General features: G+C 40.0%; 1 protein-coding gene across 9 annotated transcripts in view; it reads right to left on the bottom strand.

Annotated features, from left to right (window-relative positions):
* Positions 1-20,819, bottom strand: part of lrba (LPS responsive beige-like anchor protein) — a 395,517-nt gene that overhangs the window by 243,384 nt on the left and 131,314 nt on the right. The gene's annotated exons all lie outside the window — the stretch shown is intronic.

The raw sequence follows: 20,819 nt of genomic DNA, 5'->3' as shown, positions 1-20,819 counted from the left end.
TATATGAACATTTCCAAGTCACTGACTATGTCTTGGACTTTATTTGCATCAATTATGAAGAAATACAAACAGTATGGCACTCTATGGTAAATCTGTGTGGAGCAGACAGTTCTGAAAAACTGAGTGACTGTGCAAGAAGGAGAAGAGTGAGCAAAGCCACCAAGACACCCAGACAACACAGAAGAAGTTATAGGCTTCTGTGGCTGTGATTGGAGAAATTGTGCACACTGCAAGTTTTGGATTTTATATCCCGTTATACAGTTTCATGATGAAGTGGAGCAGAGGAGGATTTTCTTAAAAAGAGGACCTGAAAGTTCACCTACAATTTGCCAGAAGGTACATCTGAGAATCAAGCCTAGATTTGATGTTTTAGTGAAAGAAGACCCTCCCTCTATACCACTTCATCATGAAGCTGTATAACTTGAGATACAAAAAGAAGAATTTGCACTGTGCACAATTTCTTCAATCACAGCCACAGAAGCCTAAAACTTTTTCTGGGTTGTCTGGGTGTCTTGGTGGCTTTCCTCACTCTTCTCCTTCTTGCACAGTCACTCAGCTTTTGAGAACCGTGTACTCCACACAGATTTACCACAGAGTGCCATACTGTTTGTATTTCTTCATAACTGATGTAAATAAAGTTCGACATATTCAGTGACTTGGAAATGTTCATGTATCCATCTCCTGACTTGCCTGAAGAAAACTAGCAATTAAACTAATTATTGAAAGGTATTATACCAAAGGGGCTGATTACTTATGCAACCCACCATCTTGGATTTTATATTTAATTAATTTATATCAAGTTGTAGAGATTTGTTTTCAGTTTGAGTCTAAGGAAGATAATTTTAGATATTTTTATATTGAGAAACCTGATTTACTTTTTGTATTTGACACGCCATAAACAAAATAAAATGTGTGAAATACCAAGAGGCTGAATACTTTTGCAAGCCACTGTGAAGTCATTCCAGCAATACCCAAGGATCGTCCATACCAAAGACATCCAGTCAGACATTTTGGCCCCTGTTGGGCAATTCTATGGTAACAGAATTACCCTGAATGGTGATACGGCAGAAACTATTGCTTCCAGTGTCCAGCATTTTTTATATACACATAAATTAAAGTCAATGAAAAGGTAACTTTTGTAAAGCTATTCCGTGATGCATCCCAGTAAATCAGAGGCCTGCAGTCTGTCTCTAATTTTTCCATCCAGTCAGACACAATTGTCAAATAAAACATCATTTCAACAGTAATACTCATTGCTTTGGACACCACAGGCTAAAACATTAACTGGCAAGCAAGTGGAAAGTAGAGAAAGATCTGTGTTGACAGTGCATTTATCACAAGTAAATACGCATATTTCCTCCCCTCTTTGACTAACGTTATGGTTCAAGGTGTCAGTCTAAACAACTTAACCACAGCTGTGAGTGACTTTAAATCCTAAACTCTGAAGGACAACGGAGAGAAGGGAAACTCATCGGGTCTCATGTTCTGTTCAATATTTCAACACCTTCAACACAACCGTCAAAAGAATAATAAAGCAACAAGGTCATGGGGCCTGTCTGAAACTCACAGCGCCTTCCCCCCATCTTCCTCTCAGGGGAGATGGTGAAATATGCGTGAAAAACCTCATGTTAAAGACGTGCACAGCCAAACCACCCTTTAAAATTGCACTTCTTGTCACTTGAACGCGCTGAATTTTTCACAATATTCGACTATGACACAAAAATGTCATTTGTTCAAAAATATAAAACGATAATTTCACTATAAGGCCAAAGATGTGCCACTCCATGGAGTAGATTTTACCAAGGGTCAAATAAGACTAATTACAAGTTTATAAAGTGCCAAAACAAGATTTATTATTTTATTACAATTATATAGTAAAAGGCGATGTGCTTTGAAGCATGAACTTTTTTAAAATATGCTGTCATCATCCCTGCCCTTGAAAGAGGAAACTGTGTGTTTATGCAGAGACTGGCTTTTCAGTCAACTTAGAGAGCCCAAAGGGACAAAGATATCAGTGCTACAAGGAGGAAGGAAAGATCACTTTACAAGAACTCCTAATACACGTCCAAATATATTGATAGATGCTAGATGATTTTCAGAACTATACAGGCTTCTTTCCCTTTCTGCACAACAAATATAAATCCATCAAAACCAATCATGCTCCAAGCCAAGAGAAACCATTTTTTTTCTGACATGCCTGTGCACCATCAGTCCAGAACCAACTTCACGTCATATAGACAATCTAACACTTAACTTCAATTCACAAGTGGTTTTTGTTCTGAAAGCTCATATTGTCACTGACCGTGTTTACAATAAATTCTAAATAAAGAGGGCACAGTGGGAATAAAATCTGAGCTGTGGACTGGAAACTGTTCTGGACTACTGGCAGTCAGTTGGTTTGTGGCTGAGGCCTGCTTTGAAGGAATTGTGTGAGAGTAGCCTTGGGGCCTTGGAGCTGAAACATTGACTGTAGTTGAAGGACATTAACCATGACTGTTAGCCTGTGGCTGTGGGGATATTCAAGACCAGGCCAGACTATGCAAGATGGATTTCAAATAAACACCACAGGAAGTGAGGCTGTGAACCAGAACCAGGAGGAGGAAAAACCAGAGAGTTAGTAAAATAGCATACAGTACAGCGACATTAAATATTACTTATGGTTATTCTTCTAAATATTTAAGACCTACGGAGCCGATCTTCAGGGTCTATGGCACACAGTCTGAAAAGCAGTATGCAAATAGATCTGGGGCGTGTCCAAGTCCCTTGTTAATAGCTTGCAGGTGCATAAACTAAGTGCAAAAATGGGTGTTGTGTCCAAAGAGGATGGGTTTATTTAGTCCATTACTGGAAGGTGCGTTGTAGTCCATCATAAGATCAACCATAGCGGCAACGGTCATCGCCTTTAAGCGTAAACACACCAGGCACATAGTGCTACAGTATCAGGAAATTGGAAGTAAAAGGATTTTTTGCAAGTTAAAAGATTTGTGGAAACCTGTCAAAGGACACCAGTGGACCACAACTACCAAACTTCCTACGTCCATCCCATTTAATGGCTCTCTCTCACTCACACACACACACACACACACACACACACACACACACACACACACACACACACACACACACACACACACACACACACACACACACACACACACACACACACACACACACACACACACACACACACACACACAGGTGAGCAGAGTTAATGGGGCTCATGTTAACTCACAAGAGCTGTTTGTTTAACAGTGTTCTTAATGTCATTGATTTATTGTATTTTTGTAGTTCAATTGGTTTAGTCAGATTAGTTAAGTGTCATGTTACCATGAGTGAAAAAGAGTATCTTTATGCAGATGATGCAATTTTTTTGATATTCTATGATATTCCCACATATATCATACTGCATGAAAGCATGAGCCTAGGCCACCCCCTCAGCCACAAAGCGCATTTAACACCTGTAAATAATCAATTTTATTTCCAGTTTTCTTCAGACAAGTCAGGAGATGGATACATGAACATTTCCAAGTCACTGACTATGTCTTGGACTTTATTTACATCAATTATGAAGAAATACAAACAGTGTGGCACTCTATGGTAAATCTGTGTGGAGTAAACAGTTTTCAAAAACTGAGTGACTGTGCAAGAAGGAGAAGAGTGAGGAAAGCCACTAAGACACCCAGACAACCCAGAAGAAGTTACAGGCTTCTGTGATTAGAGAAATTGTGCATGGTGCATGTTTTGCATTTTGTATCCCCAGTTATACAGCTTCAAGATGAAGTGGTACAGAGGAGAGTTTTCTTAAAAAGAAGACCTGAAAGTTCATCTAAGATTTGCCGGAAGGTACATCTGAAATGCAAGCCTAGATTTGATGTTTTTGGTGAAAGAAAATCCTTCTTTGCTCCATGTCATCATGAAGCTGAATAACTGGTGAGACAAAATGCAAAACATGCAGTAAGCACAATCAAGTCCAAGACATACTCAATGAGTTGGAAATTCTCATGTCTCCATCTCCTGACTTGTCTGAAGAAAACTGCCAATAAAAAAGATTATTCACAGGGGTTATACCAAAGGGGCCCATTACTTATGCAGCCCGTCGTCTTGGCTTTTATAGTTTTAATTCATTTATATCAAGTTGTAGAGATTTGCTTTGAGTTTGAGTTTAAGGAAGATAATTTTAGAAATTTTTATATCGAGAAGCCTGATTTATTTTTGCATATGAAATGGCATAAACAAATTAAAATGTGAAAAACCAAGGGGCCCAATACTTTTGGAAAGCACTGTATGTGGGTAAAAGTCTGTTTAAGTCTGTTTTAAGTCTGTTTTTTGTTTTCTCCCCACTATCAAATTAAAAATGTAAGTTTGATGGCACCGTGGTAATAAGAGTCTCTGGCTCTGAAGTAGGTTTGATGAACAGTGTGGGGGCCACTGGCATTTCGTGGACACAAACTAGAGTGATGGGAAGACTAATGGTGTCATTATTGCCAAGAAATGGGTCTTCTAGTTGAATTAAAAAAGTAATGACCCTGATCTGAGGGACATCTCCTCATGACAAAAAGGAAACGGGACAGGTCAGTGATAGAATATTGGATTTTTGCTGCCCTGGTCAGCGGTGTCACATCTTTTATGGCCGCGATAGGGGCCATGACCACAGCACTCCTGATGAGAGGATACAAGCAGCCATTTGTGACCTTTCACCTTTAACCTGACCTCCTAGTAGACGATAGGACTGCAAGAGGTCTGTCCCTTGATCCTGATAGGGGACTAGTTAACATACAGATATTTTGTAGCCAGTGGGGGGGGCACACACATGAATGATAAAAACGTGTGGTAGAACCTGAAGTCTTAATTATTCATGGAAATGCCTGTTTCATGCTCAAGTCAACAAGACAGTTCTGTTTGGTCTGTGTTCCATGACGGTGATGGCGTTGAGTATAAACACACATGCCATGCACTTCCGTCATTACAGCTGATTATCCATAATCAACATCTAAATATACCACTACCACAAGTGAGAAAACGCAGACCTCCAGAGCAAAATCGCCTTTCAAACATCAGTCTCACCACAACACAAGGAAAAACATTTCCAACTCGGAGGAAAAAAATGCCTCAACTCTCCTAAGATAATAAATAAGTCAGCTGCTCTTTCCAGTAGCATCATTCATAATCTCGTATTTGTTGATTTGAAAGGGTATGGGAAAATAATTTTAGATTGAGATGCCAAAACAATAAATTCTTGTGTAGAATGTGGCACTGCAGCAGAGACTTCATTAAAGGGTGTGAAAGCAACAGTGTTCTCCCACCAAACTTACATTTATACCAAAAATATTTTGACTTTACATATTATTTCATGGTTACAAATGGGCAAGTTCTGCGCAGAGATGAGCATAACAACAAAATAAAGGCTAGAAAATAAGGTTGGCTAAGTGATATGAGATAAATAAATAAAAAAAACAAGAACACATTTTTGGATAAATGTAACTGACAAAACAGGTGCAAACCGTTGTCATTACAGGTCTTGAATGATTAACCTGAAATATTGTGTATGGGCCCATTTTGACACTTTTTCTATTTTATGTGTGAAACAAAAGAACCAACATTTAATTACCTCTTTAATGACTTAGTGAATACAAACACATTTCGATCATTTTTCCTTTTTAAGTGCATATTAACACAAGCAGCACAGGCCGAGGATTACATGCAACTTCAACCACACCTGCTCCTAATTTCCAGCATGGATGCGATGATAAGATTACACAATGGAACAATCACAGACATGTCCAGCAGGTGGCAGACGGGTATGTGGTACATTACAAAAGAAAAACTTGTTTTTCTTTCTTTGTAATTAATCTAGCCCATCAAAGTTGATCCACATTAAATTACATAGGTCTCTTTCAAGACTTACATAATATCAGTTATTGTTTTTCAAGTTATAGCATTAAGAGTTTGACAGGAACTTACTTACATCCATCTATTCATTCACCTATTCCATTTTAAAGGACACATGACCAGGCTTTTGTGGGTGGTGATGTCTGTTCTTGGTCAAATGTGCTGCAGTAGTAATTATGGGTTGTTTATGCAAAAAAATGAACACATAATAAATGTTTCCAAGCCATCATGAACAACAACAATTAAAAAGGTAAAGCTAAGTCCCTTCGGCTGCTCCCTTGTTTGAACTCGGGGTCGCCACAGCAAATCCAAGGTGGATCTGCATGTTGAATTGGCACAGGTTTTACGCCAGATGCCCTTCCTGACAACTCCACATTACATGGAGAAATGTGGCAGGGGTGGGATTTGAACCCGGAACCTTCTGCACTGAAACCAAGCGCATTAACCACTTGGCCAACAACAACAATTACAATGACAAAAATAGTTGTAATAAAATATAAACCATTTTATATTGTGTGACAAAATAAAATTTATACTTCATGCAAAGAGCACAAAGACTTTAACTGTGGATCATGCTTCCTCTCCCCCAACCAACAATCAAAAAATCCAATCAGAATGACCCCAGGTACTGCAGGGTACAAAGTCTCAAGTCAAAAATACACAATTACTGTATTTTCTGGAGTTAATCATTTGGGAGGTCGTGTAACTTATATACTCAAAGGTCACACATTTGGTATTAATAATAAATATGACTACTTATACAGGACTTTTTCAGGAATAAAAGTACTAAACAAAATAAACAAAATAATAAAAGAATAAATGCCCTTCATAAAAAGTATACTAGTGTGTTGCTAGATTATACAAACTACTACCGCATTGCCCATTGAGATCCATGGGCTCTAGATTGGGTAGCTGACATTTTTCAAGGGTGGTAATAAATTAAGCAATGATTTGGAATGGCATGCGAGTCCAGAATGTTTTTAGAACCTTAGACCTCAACAATTTTTAGAAGAGGAACTCTGCCCTTTTATTTCCTGTTAATTATGCAATTTTTAATGTTAATTTACTTTCTTAATGTATTTATAAATTGTTGAGGTTGTTATCATATGTACACTATTTATTTTTTGCTTTTTTATTTTTTTATTATTACTTCTATTTTGTCATTTCATTTTTAAGTTGACCATAACGGAAATAATTGTTTTCACTTTCTTGTGTAATCCATGTATTTTTAACATATTTACAATTATATGCACTTACACTCGTGCTTTTAATATAAAGACAATTTACTGCCCCCTGCAGGAAAGGCGTGCAAGTCCAAAATGCAATTAGCAATATTAGCTAATATCCACAGCTTCTCCAAATCTCTTAGTCCTGTCAGTGTTCCCTATTGGCGGTGTTCATCCTTGACCCAAAATACATAAGCACACCAAACAGCTCTGTCAGCTGTGCTCTGTTTGTCCCTGATCGAAGTTGCATGCACGCACGCAAGCAAGCAGAGCTGTCTTTGGTGCATGCATGTGCTTCTAATTTGAGATTTCACTCGTGTCAGCAACATGAGACTGAACTCATGGTAATCGCAACATAACTTAACTATGTGAATTGAACTACAAAATCACAATAAATCAATAATGCAAACAACACTGTTAAACTAACATAAACCACAATAACATTTAAAACCCCAAACTCCCATTGCACTGCAGCACAACATCCATTGTTTATTGGTTAGCTCAAATTGCTGATTTCTCCAAAAATATTAGTCCTATCAACTTTCCATTTTCACAGCGTTCATCCTTGACCCAAAATACATAAGCATGCCAAACAACAAATGTCAGCTTTCCCAGTTTTTTGCGTGATCAAAGCCATATACAAGCACGCACACACAGAGAGGCCACTTGACTATTATAACATAAATGACAACAATCCTGCAGAAATCCAAAATTAAAGTACTGACAATACAGGAAAAAAGTGCAACTTCCACTCCAGTGTGAATTACATATGAGTTTTTCCGCTTCAAGAGGCATTTTTTTTTAACCAGGTGCAACTTATACTGTACGCCATAAAATACAGTAATATTTAATTTATTTATTTATACCGTAAAGTCTATAGAATAGATCATCATTACTGACATAACCAACATGAAGGGGAGACAGGTGTTTGGAAATACCTGGAGGGAGATACAGTTATATGCAAAACTTTGGACACCCCTGATAATTTTCATGATATTCCTTTATAAATCATTGGTTGTCTGGTTTTAGAAATTTCAGTTAAATATATCATATAGCAGACAAACATACACACTGATATTTGAGAAGTGAAATGAAGTTTCTAGTATTTACAGAAAGTGTGCAATAATTATTTAAACAAAATTGGGCAGGTGCATAAATTTGAGCACCCTTGTCATTTTATTGATTTGAATACATTTAGGACTAATTATTGGAACACAAAATTGGTTTGGTAAGCTCAGTGACCTTTAATCTCCTTACACAGATGAATCCAATCATGAAAAAGGGTATTTAAGGTGGCCATTCACAAATGTTTCTACTCTTTGCATCTCTTCTAATGAGTGGCAACATGGGAGCCTCTAAACAACTCTCAAATGACCTGAAAACAAAGATTGCTCAACATCATGGTTTAGGGGAAGGATACAAAAAGCTATCTCAGAGATTTCACTGTCAGTTTCCACTGTGAGGAACATAGTGAGGAAATGGAAGACCACAGGCACACTAGTTAAGGCCTGAAGTGGCAGGCCAAGAAATAGCTCATAAGATGAAGCAAAGGATGGTGAGAACAGTCAGTCAACCCACAGACCTGCTCCAAAGATCTACAACATGATCTTGTTGCAGATAGTGTCTCTGTGCATCGTTCAACTATATAGTGCACTTTGCACAAGGAGATGCTGTTATGCAGAGGAAGCCTTTTCTGCGTACACGCCACAAACAGTCGCTTGAGGTTTGCTAAACCACATTTGGAAAAGCAAGCTTCATTTTGGAATAAAGTGCTGTAGACTGATGAAACTAAAATTGAGTTATTTGGACATAAGGGGTGGCATGCATGGCTGAAAAAGAACACAGCATTCCAAGAAAAACACTTGCTACCTACAGTAAAATTTGAAGGTGGTTCCATCATGCTGTGTGGCCAGTGCAGGTACTGGGAATCTTGTTAAAGTTGAGGGTCACATGGATTCTAGTCAGTATCAACAGATTCTTGAGAACGATGTTCAGGTGGCCTTTGGTTATCATTTGAAACATGTTGGATGTGTTGGCTTACAATATATTTGGGGAATTGACTGAACTGAATCCTGGGTGGAACTCCACAAAACCATAAGAAAGCCTAGCCCTAGATGTTGTACCTTGAAGTAAATGAGACACTATGATTTCTCCTGGACAGGATGCCAGTGTATCGCAGGCTATTTCTCCAGCCATGGGTGGTACCCATTTATAGATGGACAGACTGGGAGAGTACATATCAAGTCTCTTGTCCAAAGACAAACACAGGTAGCATGACCATTATTAATCAAACCCAATTCCACATATTGGTAGTCCAACTCCTATCCCATTAAGCTACATGCTCTTGGAAGAGATGCTCAAGAATATAGACCTTTTTATCTGAATTCTGGGTTTTCTAAAACCTTTGTACAATTACTCTATTGCCCTTCTGGTTTGAGTCATTTTAAAATAGCTGTTAGAATACACCATTATCTGACTTCAGTCCTTTTCAATTGGAGATGTGATGTATAATCTATGTGATCACTATTTAAAAATGTTTTAATTAATATAAAATTATATAAATCACTGGTGATAACTCAGAAAAATATACATTTCCTTTTCCGAAGTCAGAATCTGATTATATCAGGGGAAAAGAAAAGCGAGAAACACAAGAATACTGTATATTCTGAGGGTTTGTAACTTGGGAACTGTCAGGTAAGCAAACATTACATTAACAGTGCTTGTTAGGAGGAAAGAGGGCTCTGTCAGGAAAATTCATTTATTTGAAACACAATTATACATCGTGTATAAATAAGCAACCACTCATGCCACATGAGAGCCTCCATTCCCGAGCCACTTGAAACCAGCTCACAATAAAAACGGCTGGGAGCCAAATTAAGCCACACACTCACCCCCCCTCCAAATCCTTTACTTATTTTTTTTTAAAGGAGTCTAATTTGATATTTCTCAACTAGACTTCACTTCCTGTCAAGAAACCCCCCTTGAGCTCCAACATCCCCCGCTCTTCACCCCCCGCCCCCCGCCAACTCTGGCTGCATCGTAGCACCAATGGGGAGTCTGCAGAATTGTGCTTGTTGGTGTTACTATGTTTTCTCTACATCTCTTCGGAGACTGTTTTTTCAAACAACATACGAGATATTATCCTGTGGACTACGTACACGAGGAGCAGTGATGGAAGAACTCTAAGATGCTCTGTATGGCTGTGAAAAGTTGGTGGAGTTGAGCACAGGGTGAATAAGAATGGGAGGGTGGGGAAAACAACACTTCTGTACACTGATCTTGAACCGTGTACGCCTGCACAGTGGGGTGTGTGTCTTAACTGTGAGGAAAAGTATGGGGAAAGTACTTTTGTCCCTTGTTTCACCACATTCTTCGCAACTTCTCTCAACTATTGCTGTTCCCCAAGTAGTGCAGAAAACACACTCTGCTTATGATTGATCACTACCTTAGAGTTGAGATTCAACCTTCACCAATATAAACTACAGGTGTAACAAATAACTGACAATGAAAGTCTATTTTAAAGTAATAGATATGACTACACAGTGGGAGTGTTATGTGGGCCGCTGAAGAGGAGGTACTGCTGGCCCACCACCACCAGAGGGCGCCCTGCTTGGAGTGCGGGCTCCAAGCACGAGAGGGCGCCAGACCCAGAAGAAGTGACAGCTGTCATTCATCCTCTGCACCAGCTGTCACTCGTTCATCATCATCATCACCATAAAGGCCGGACTGCAGCTCCACCTCCTCGCCGAGAAATCGACTACTGAAGAGGTAATTTCTCTGCTGGTCTTTCCTGGTGTTTTGCCTTGTCTTGTCTGTGGGATTGGCGTTTGGTGTGACAGCGACGGCTTCGCCTCACACCCCAAACCAGATAAGTGGTTAACCAGGAGCTGCACGAGTGTGTGATTGGAGGTGGAGGTGCTCCCTCCTAACTGTGTGCAGACTGTGGATTACTGAGTGTGCGGACTCACACTCATTCATCTTGTCTCTGCTTTCTGCCAGCAGTACCAGGGTCGACAGCCGAAGACAGAGGCCACCTGGGGACTCGGGACTTGGCGGCTCCGGTGTTCTTCAGACCGTTGGTGGTGGAAGCCGTGTGGGACGCGGCTTCTCTCTCGTCGGGGGTCTTCTATCTTCGAGCCTGCCCACACGTCACCTGGTGTCAATTGACTTTGCTAATTCTGTGTATTTCGTTGTGTATCATCACAACATTAAATTGTTACTTTTTGGCTTAATTCATTGTCCGTTCATTTGTGCCCCCTGTTGTGGGTCCGTGCTACGACACCTTCCCAACAGGGAAGTCGTAAAACAGACAGCTGTACCTATTGGAAGTTTAAGCCCTGGTTCCACGAAACAATGAAGGATGAATAATGGAGCCACGCAGCATGTTTTTTTTTTTTGCTACGAGAGACTTATTCAACAATCGTGGGAGAATAGTGGCTCTGAGAGGCAGAATATTCGGTTAACGAGGCTCATCCCTGAGTGGGGCACTAATTCCAAGATGTTCAAAATTTAGCAACAACAGCGTGGGGCAGTTTGTGTACGAGTTACTACGATGACTAACAAGGATTATAGAGGTGTGTGTGGTGAGGACAAGGTTGCTGAAAGCCCATTATCTGAGCACCTGGCAGCTACGAGGACCTGAGAGGTTATTTTTGGACAGGCTCAACCCTCTTGTGCACACAATTCCACCTGCTATGTGCACCAGACGCTGTCTATAAAATAATTACTTTGTAGCGGATTAATCATTTTCTGTCACAGCTTGGAAATACCTCCAATCGCTTCTGGAATTCTGGATTTTTTTCCCCCCTCTCCTGCTCCATGAGGAACGTATTTTGGAACAGCTTAAAGGTAACTATTTGTAATGTTTTTATAGCTTGGTAAAACAGTTGCATGTTCATTCCTAGCTGTAAAAGTATTTTTATGATAGATTTAACATCTTGTTAATGGATCAGATGAGGCACACTTTGTGCACTCTGACTGGCACTGATTTAGCATTTACGCAAAACGCCAGCTCGGAAAGAGTGATTTTGCAGTCAATAACGGACGAACACAAAGTTAAAAGTTTGGATCACAGTGTCAAAGGGGCTGTGTGTTTAAAGCCGCAGAAGAAATAACACCAGTGAAGCTGCGAGAAGGAGCAGAGAGTTGTCCAGGAATGCAGAAGAAGAGCGAGCAAAAAAGCGATTATGCAGACAACACAAAGTTAAAAAATGGATCACGGTGACTGTAAGCCACAGAAGAAATAAAGATATATATATATATATATATATATATATATATATATTAGGGGTGGGCAAACATAAAAAATCTTAATCGCATTAACTCAATGACTTTCTGTGATTAATCATGATTAATCGCATGGTATATGTGAAACCCAAAAATGAATTCAAAAGCCGCTTAAAAGCACAGTTGTATTTGAAAATGTAAATGAACATTGTTTAAATTTGAAAATGTAAATTTCAACTGAAACACACTAATGAAATCAAATATAAAACCACTGGCAGGTCATTTGTTATCCTGTTTCATATCAAAATAACAATATTCATGTCCATGACTAAATGTACTAAAACAAATACGTCACAATTGTACACATACCACAATTTGATATGTGTACAATTGTGATATTTTTGTTTTAGTACATTTAGATTTTGTTGTGATTTGGCACTTTATAAGCCGATTAAATTGAATTGAAATTGAACATTTTATTGAGTCTTAAAGTAAATAAATATGAATTTGGTCACTGGATCCTTAAACTTTGTACATAATGAACTCTACATGGTGAATCCTTGATCTCTGGACATAAATAGGAATAAAAATCTGTAGTTTTTGTCAAAAGCATTTCCTTTCAGACATTGGCATGAATGTGTTTCCATATATCTGAGCTGAGCTTACAACTGCTGTGCTTCACTTCAGGATGTAATTTGAAAAGAAAATATAGCACGTTTCATTTTGGGAGGAAAAAAGTTTTAGTCGATTGTAGTTTCTTGTCTGTATTACATTTGGAAAGAGGTGTCATTTTATTTAAAGCGGCGATTCATTTTGAAGTTATTAATTCCGAACGGACTCTGTCTCAGCCGCACAGCGTTTCGAGCTGTGTGAACGGAACGGAGGACGATTCTTGTTTCTTGACAGCAACAAGACATGACTTTAATCCACACAAAAGTGACTGACGATATTTTAATTGCTTTGCGAGGGGTTAAGAAGCGGCTTGCCATTTCTGAAGAGCAGTGAATCAAAGAACCAATGAGCTACTGGATTGAAGCATTGCTTCAATGGTTCATGGTTTCAAAGTGGAGCTGCGCTGCAGAAATAGTTTATTACAAACCAAACCCTGAATATCCGACTTTAATTGTACATCCGTATGACTCTGAAACTCGGAAAAATCCGTATCATTTACGGACTATAGGTTGACATGAAAACCACTGAAAAGCTGTGTTCACCGCGGGGACACGTTCGGCTATTCGAGATTATTCAAGATTTTTTTTTTTTACCGATGACGAACGATGAGTAAAAAAAATTTGACTGATGCAGCTGCATCGGTCCAAACCGGTCTGGATCCGGACCTGATCCTGTAGAACTTTGTACCGAAAATGTCCATTCAAAAGTTCGGCGTCTTTCTGCATTTTGTTTTGTTGTGCATTGCATAGCCTGTACTTTTCTCGATCCTCGTGTCGTTTTCTGTGTGAACTCAGTTGTCAGCAGGAAGCAGCAGCGTAAGCTCGCCCCCGACTGACGCTTTCAAAATAAAAGGCAACGAGCAACAGTCAAAGGCTAAAAAATAAAAAAATAAAATAAAAAACCCGCAGCGTTAAGGGGAGGAACAAAATTGTCGGCGATAATGACCTCAATAATTAACGCAACGTTAGCGCCTTAACGTTGCCCAGTCGTAATATATATATATATATATATATATATATATATATATATTTGGAAGTGATCCACAGTTGCGGCAGCGGGTGTATACAATTAAAGCGGCCACCTCATTGTGGAGTCTTTTTTTGACAGAGCTGGGTGAACGCATAGAACTGCTGCATTTGACTCTGGAACACAGGTGAACTGCAGCCTCACGCACACCTGGCCAGTGTCGTGCCAAAGGAGTTATCCCCATCAGAATTTGTATCCCCTGGCACAGGAGCGTGCACTCAGTGCAGCGTCTTTTTTTGGACTGCATTTAAAAAATGTGACATCTTGAATGGATGCTGTGAATTGAAAACCCATACTTTAAAAGGGACCAAGTGTGGGAGAGCTGGAGGGTTGGACCAAACCCATGCCTAAACGCACACTAATGTGGCATTACATGGCGCTACATGGATCATATGTGGCAACACGAGCCAGTCGAGGCTGGACGGGGTTCAAATGACAGGTCAGTTGTGGCTCCCTAGAGTCTGATACCTGGCACATGCGAAGTACAGAGAGGCACATAGAGGTGCCTTAGTACTGGATATGTGGCGGCTTAAAACGTGGACCATTCTTCAAATAATCGCTGATACACCCATGCGTGGCTCATTATTCATATTCATTCGTATATCATTCAGTGGGGCTGAGGCTTTACATTCGGTTCATAATATGTTAATACTGTCATACTGGTTCAGAAAAGGAACATTATGCCATTCTATTTATGCTATATTAACTGCTGGCTTTTTCAATGTTGTGCTTTCTGCTGTTGGTGCTGTCCCCAGTGGTGAAGGTGAGCAGAGGCAGCACCAATTTGCTCCACACAGTTGTCAAACCCTGAAGAAGGGCCCTGGTTTTCATGAACTATGTATTTAAAAGGTAAGCAGTCTCACATTGAGCTTATTCTTATGGACCATAGAAAAAAAACTGTCACACTGGTTTAGCTTTTAGCACTGTTGCCTCACAGCAAGATGGTCCTGGGACTTCTTCCCGCCTGGTCATTTGTCTGTGGAGTTGCATGTTTTCCCCCCATTTGTGTGGGTTCTGGATTTCTCTCACTCCCAAAGACATACAGGATCAGTGAATTGGTGACTCTAAATTGACCGTAGGTGCGTGCCAGCGTCCTGTCCAGGGTGTATCCTGCTTCTCACCCTATGACTGGTGGGACAGGCTTATAAGCATATCAAACTGCTGCAAAAACAGAAAGTTGATAGGGCATATATTTTTGGAAAAATTATCAATTTTAGCTAACCACTAAACAATGGACATTGTGCTGTAATGCACCATGGGAGTTCAGGGTTTTGAGGATTTAAAAAAAGTTGTTATTGTGCTTCATGTTATTTTAAGTGTTGTTAGTGCTATTGATTTATTGTGTTTTTGTCGTTCAATTGGTTTAGTCAGTTTAGCTAAGTCTTATGTTTAGCTACTTGTTAAACATGCTGTCTTATGTCTTCAGCCACTGTCTTTTTGGTCAAATTAAAAGCAACTGCTACAGCAGCTGTGCATGCGCATAACTTCGATCACAGAGAAATTGCGGACAGCTGACATTTGCCGTTTGGTATGCTTATGTAATCTGAGTCAAGGATGAACATCAGCAAAATGGAATGTTGATAAGACTAATATGTTTGGAGAAGCTACGGATATTAGCTAACAACACTGAACAATGAATGTTGCTAACTACTTTCTGGACTCACACGCCATTCCAGTAGAGGGTGGTAAATCATTTTTATATTAGAAATTTGAGTGAGGTGAGTGATTTCATTTAGTAAGTTCAATGTAATACATCAAAAATACATGGATGACAAGAAACTGAACACACTTATTTCCATTGTGGACCATTTAAAAATCTAAATGTAAATAATATTAATAATAATAATAATAATAATAATAACAATAATAAATGTGTGTATATGATAAGAGCCTAAACAATTTATAAATACATTAAGACATTAAATTAACACTAGAAATGAAATAATTAACAGGAAATAAAAGGGTTGAGTTTCTCTTCTAAAAATTGCTGAGGTCTAAGGTTCTAAAAACATTCTGGAATCGCACGCCATTCCAACTCATTATTTAACTTTTGTCTGATTAACTACCACCATTTAAAAATGTCAGCTCCCTATTTTATAAACACTACCAAATCTAGAGCCCATGGATCCCCACAGGCAACGCACTGGTTGTTTTATAAGATGTATACCCCTAATAAAAACATTAACAAAAGCTGTAAATCAACACAAACAGCCATGAAGTAGTTTAAAAAAAAACTACCACCAAGTTCCCCGGCGTTTCATTTTATCTTATTGATTGTGCAGTGCATGATGCCCGTGCACTTATGAACTGTTCACTCACTGCAGGGGTTTAAACTTCATGCGTCCACCACTCTATAGTTGTAGTCTGGAGGTCAGTCGGTCAAGAGTCAGAAGGAACCAAATGTTTGGGGACGTCGATGTCCCCACTGACTGGGGAAGATGTCTCCATCTGTTAAACAGGTTAATGCTTTTGGAACTGACTAAGACCATACAATACATGCAAGTCATCAAATAAATGTTATTCAAGAATTATTACCATCACTTGACACAATAAAACACTTAGATCTGTGGACCAGTAGCTAAAATTCAATATATTAGTTTGACAATATTCCATATTAAACTTTATCCAAAATAAAGTTTAACATGGAATTATTTAAAGCAGAGATGGCCAAGTTCGGTCCTCAGGAGCTACCTTCCTGACACTCTTAGTTGTCTCCCTGCTCCAACACACCTGAATCCAATGAAAGACTATCTTAGCAGACTTTTAATGAGCATTTCATTGGATTCAGGTGTGTTGGAGCAGGGAGACAACTAAGAGTGTCAGGAAGGTAGCTCTCGAGGACCGAACATGGCCACCCCTGATTTAAAGGGTATTATACACTTTTTCAGCAAGCTAATATTGGTTACCAAGGGTCTTAAAAGAGGAATAAAAGTTTGCAAAAGTGAATACCCCATAGATACTGAGGTGATATATCCTAAAAATAAACTTTCAGGTCTCCTGGAACAGCACAGTTTCTGTACCTGTGATTTTAAATAGAAAGGAGGTTCTTCTCACCGGTGTGGTTGTACCACACAGGGCAGACTGTGACTTATTTGACAAACAGTATATTGCAAAAAAAAAAAAAAAATGTACTTTGAGGTTCAAAAAGAATTTCTTTTCAGTCATAAAGTTACGGTTTTAAGAATGCAAGATTATATCTGGAAAATATTTGCATTAGTCAGGATGAAAAGTTAATTATCGGTATCTGGAGACAAAAAAATTTGAGCAGATAAAATTGTCCATTAATGTTACACGTTCCGATTGCTGCATGTATGATTCTCTGTTTAAGAGTGGGTGCTATGTCAGCATCTTGTCATGGTCTAAAAGGAACATGAGATGTTTGTGTGCGCACGCGCTGTGCAGCTGAGGGATGCACTCGTTTTCCCCAGGCAGCAGATGTATTTTTTTCGATTTTATCGATAACAACACTCATAATTAATCGTGCACAAAGCTGAACCTGGAGCAGAGATGGTTACGGACAGGCTGCATTTATGTGGCTGCAGGTGAACATAAACCTTCTTGGAGCTGCAGATTTTACCATGACTCCACCAAAATGAACAATTATCACTTAAAAACGAGCCATCATAACACGACATCACACTTATGTCAACTTTGGAATTAACCTGTACCTCCATTCTTAACATTATCAGCTACATTCCATTGAAGTCGTATACTTTGAAACCGGTCACGGAAGTGTACAAAGTAATCCCAGTGGATCATCGGATGGTCACTAACAGCCTAAATCTAAATTGTTATGATTTTGGTGCGACATGTTTCTGTTCAGAACAAACCAGCTGGGAAAAAAAATGTCGTTCAAAGCTCTGTTTATTTGAAAATATATTACAACCTCATTTCCAATGAAGTTGGGACATTGTGTAAAATGTAAATAAAAACAGAATACAATGATTCGCAAATCCTCTTCACCCTATATTTAATTGAATACACCACAAAGACAAGATATTTAATGTTCAAACTGATAAACTTTATTGTTTTTGTTCAAATATTTAAATGGATGCCTGCAACACGTTTCAAAAAAGTTGGGACAGTGGTGTGTTTACCACTGTGTTACATTACCTTTCCTTCTAACAACACTCAGTAAGTGTTTTGGAACTGAGGACACTCATGATTGGGTATAAAAAGAGCATCCCCAAACGTCTCAGCCATTCACAAGCAAAGATGGGGTGACAATCACCACTTTGTGAACAACTGCATGAAAAATAGTCCAAGAGTTTAAGAACAATGTTTCTCAATGTTCAATTGCAAGGAATTTAGGGATTCCATCATGTACAGTCCATAATATAATCAGAAAATTCAGAGAATTTGGAGAAAGCTTTACACGTAAGCAGCAAGGCCGAAAACCAACATAGAATATCCATGACCTTCGATCCCCCAGGCGGCACTGCATTAAAAACCAACATCATTGTGTAAAGGATCTTACAGCATGGGCTCAGGAACACTTCAGAAAACCATTGTCAGTTAACACAGTTCGCCGCTACATCTACAAGTGCAAGTTAAAACTCTACCATGCAAAGCAAAAGCCATACATCAACAACATCCAGAAATGCCGCTGCCTTCTTTGGGCCCGAGCTCATTTGAAATTGACAGACGCAAAGTGGAAAAGTGTGCTGTGGTCTGATGAGTCCACATTTCAAATTGTTTTTGGAAATCATGGATGTCGTGTCCTTTGGACAAAAGAGGAAGAACATCCAGATTGTTACCAGCGCAAAGTTCTAAAGCCAGCATCTGTGATGGTATGGGGATGTGGTAGTGCACATGACATGGGCAACTTACACATCTGTGATGGCACCATCAATACTGAAAGGTACATCCAGGTTTTTGGAGCAACATATGCTGCCATCCAAGCAACGTCTTTTTCAGGGACATCCATGTTTTTTCAGCAAGACACTGCCAAGCTACATTCTGCACGAGTTACAACAGCGTGGCTTTGTAGTAAAAGAGTGCGGGTACTTAGACTGGCCTGCCTACAGTCCAGACCTGTTGCCCATTGAAAATGTGTGACGCGTTATCAAGTGCAAAATATGACAATGGAGACCCTGGACTGTTGAACAACTGAAGTCATACATCAAGTAAGAATGGGAAAGAATTCCACCTACAAAGCTTCAACAATTAGTGTCCTAAGTTCCCAAACGCTTACTGAGTGTTGTTAGAAGGAAAGGTGATGTAAGTGGTAAACATACCACTGTCCCAATTTTTTTGAAACGTGTTGCAGGCATCCATTTCAAAATGAGCAAATATTTGCACAAAACAAAGTTTATCAGTTTGAACATTAAATATCTTGTCTTTGTGGTGTATTCAATTGAATATAGGTTGAAGAGGATTTGCAAATTGCTGTATTCTGTTTTTAATTTACATTTTACGCAATGTCCCAACTTCATTGGAATTGGGGTTGTACTTGTGTCTGGTTTTTGCAGCAGTCACTAGGTCGTTATACTGCTGTTTGTGGCTTACAGAACATGGCATACGGTTCTTAGTTTTACTGTTACCATTTTACTTAAAAATGAAATGGCACCAGGGTATAATATACATCGCTAAGTTGAATTTGTAAACTGTAATCATGTAATCACAAATTATTTGTAAAATGAAACATCTGTGGTCGAATCAAATGTTGTTCGTCATATTTTGTGCTTCTGCTGCCAACAAGTCAGCCATAACAATAAGTGTAACAGATCTGTACAGTACAGGAGAGACTTGGTATGCTACAATGAAATTAAAGTGACAAAGAGAAAGAAAGAAATAAGTAAAGAAATAAATATAAAAATAATGAACAGAACCGGTGACAAAGGGCAGCCTTGGCGGAGGCCAACGTGCACTGGAAACAGGTTTGACTTACTACCGGCAATGCGAACCAAGCTCCTGCTGCGGTCGTACAGGGACCGGATAGCCCTTAGCAAAGGACCCCGGACCCCGTACTCCCCGAGCACTCCCCACAGGGTGCCCCGAGGGACAGGGTCGAACGCCTTCTCCAGATCCACAAAACACATGTGGACTGGTTGGGCAAACTCCCATGAAGCCTCGAGCACCTGATGGAGCGTGTAGAGCTGGTCCAGTGTGCCGCGACCAGGATGAAAACCACACTGCTCCTCCTGAATCCGAGGTTCGACCATCGGTCGAATTCTCCTCTCCAGTACTCTGGAATAGACCTTACCGGGGAGGCTGAGGAGTGTGATCCCCCTATAGTTGGAACACACCCTCCGGTCCCCCTTCTTAAACAGAGGGACCACTACCCCGGTCTGCCAATCCAGAGGCACTGTCCCAGATCGCCACGCGATGTTGCAGAGGTATGTCAGCCAAGACAGCCCCACAACATCCAGAGACTTAAGGTACTCAGGACGGATTTCATCCACCCCAGGAGCCTTGCCACCGAGGAGCTTTCTAACCACCTCCGTGACTTCGGCCTGGGTAATGGATGAGTCCACCTCTGAGTCCCCAATCTCTGCTTCCTCTTCGGGAGACGTGACGATGGGATTGAGGACATCCTCGAAGTACTCCTTCCACCGCCCGACAACATCCCCAGTCAGCATCAACAGCTCCCCACCCGCACCGTAAACAGTGCTGGTGGAGAGCTGCTTCCGCCTCCTGAGGCGTCGGACGGTTTGCCAGAATCTCTTCGAGGCTGACCAATAGTCCTCCTCCATAGCCTCCCCGAACTCCTCCCAGACCCGAGTTTTTGCCTCTGCAACCGCACGGGCTGCGGCACGCTTGGCCTGCCGGTACCTGTCA

The sequence above is a fragment of the Thalassophryne amazonica genome, chromosome 15 (assembly GCF_902500255.1).
Source record: "Thalassophryne amazonica chromosome 15, fThaAma1.1, whole genome shotgun sequence".
Taxonomy (NCBI): domain Eukaryota; kingdom Metazoa; phylum Chordata; class Actinopteri; order Batrachoidiformes; family Batrachoididae; genus Thalassophryne; species Thalassophryne amazonica.
This window is presented reverse-complemented; position numbering and strand designations above follow the sequence as displayed.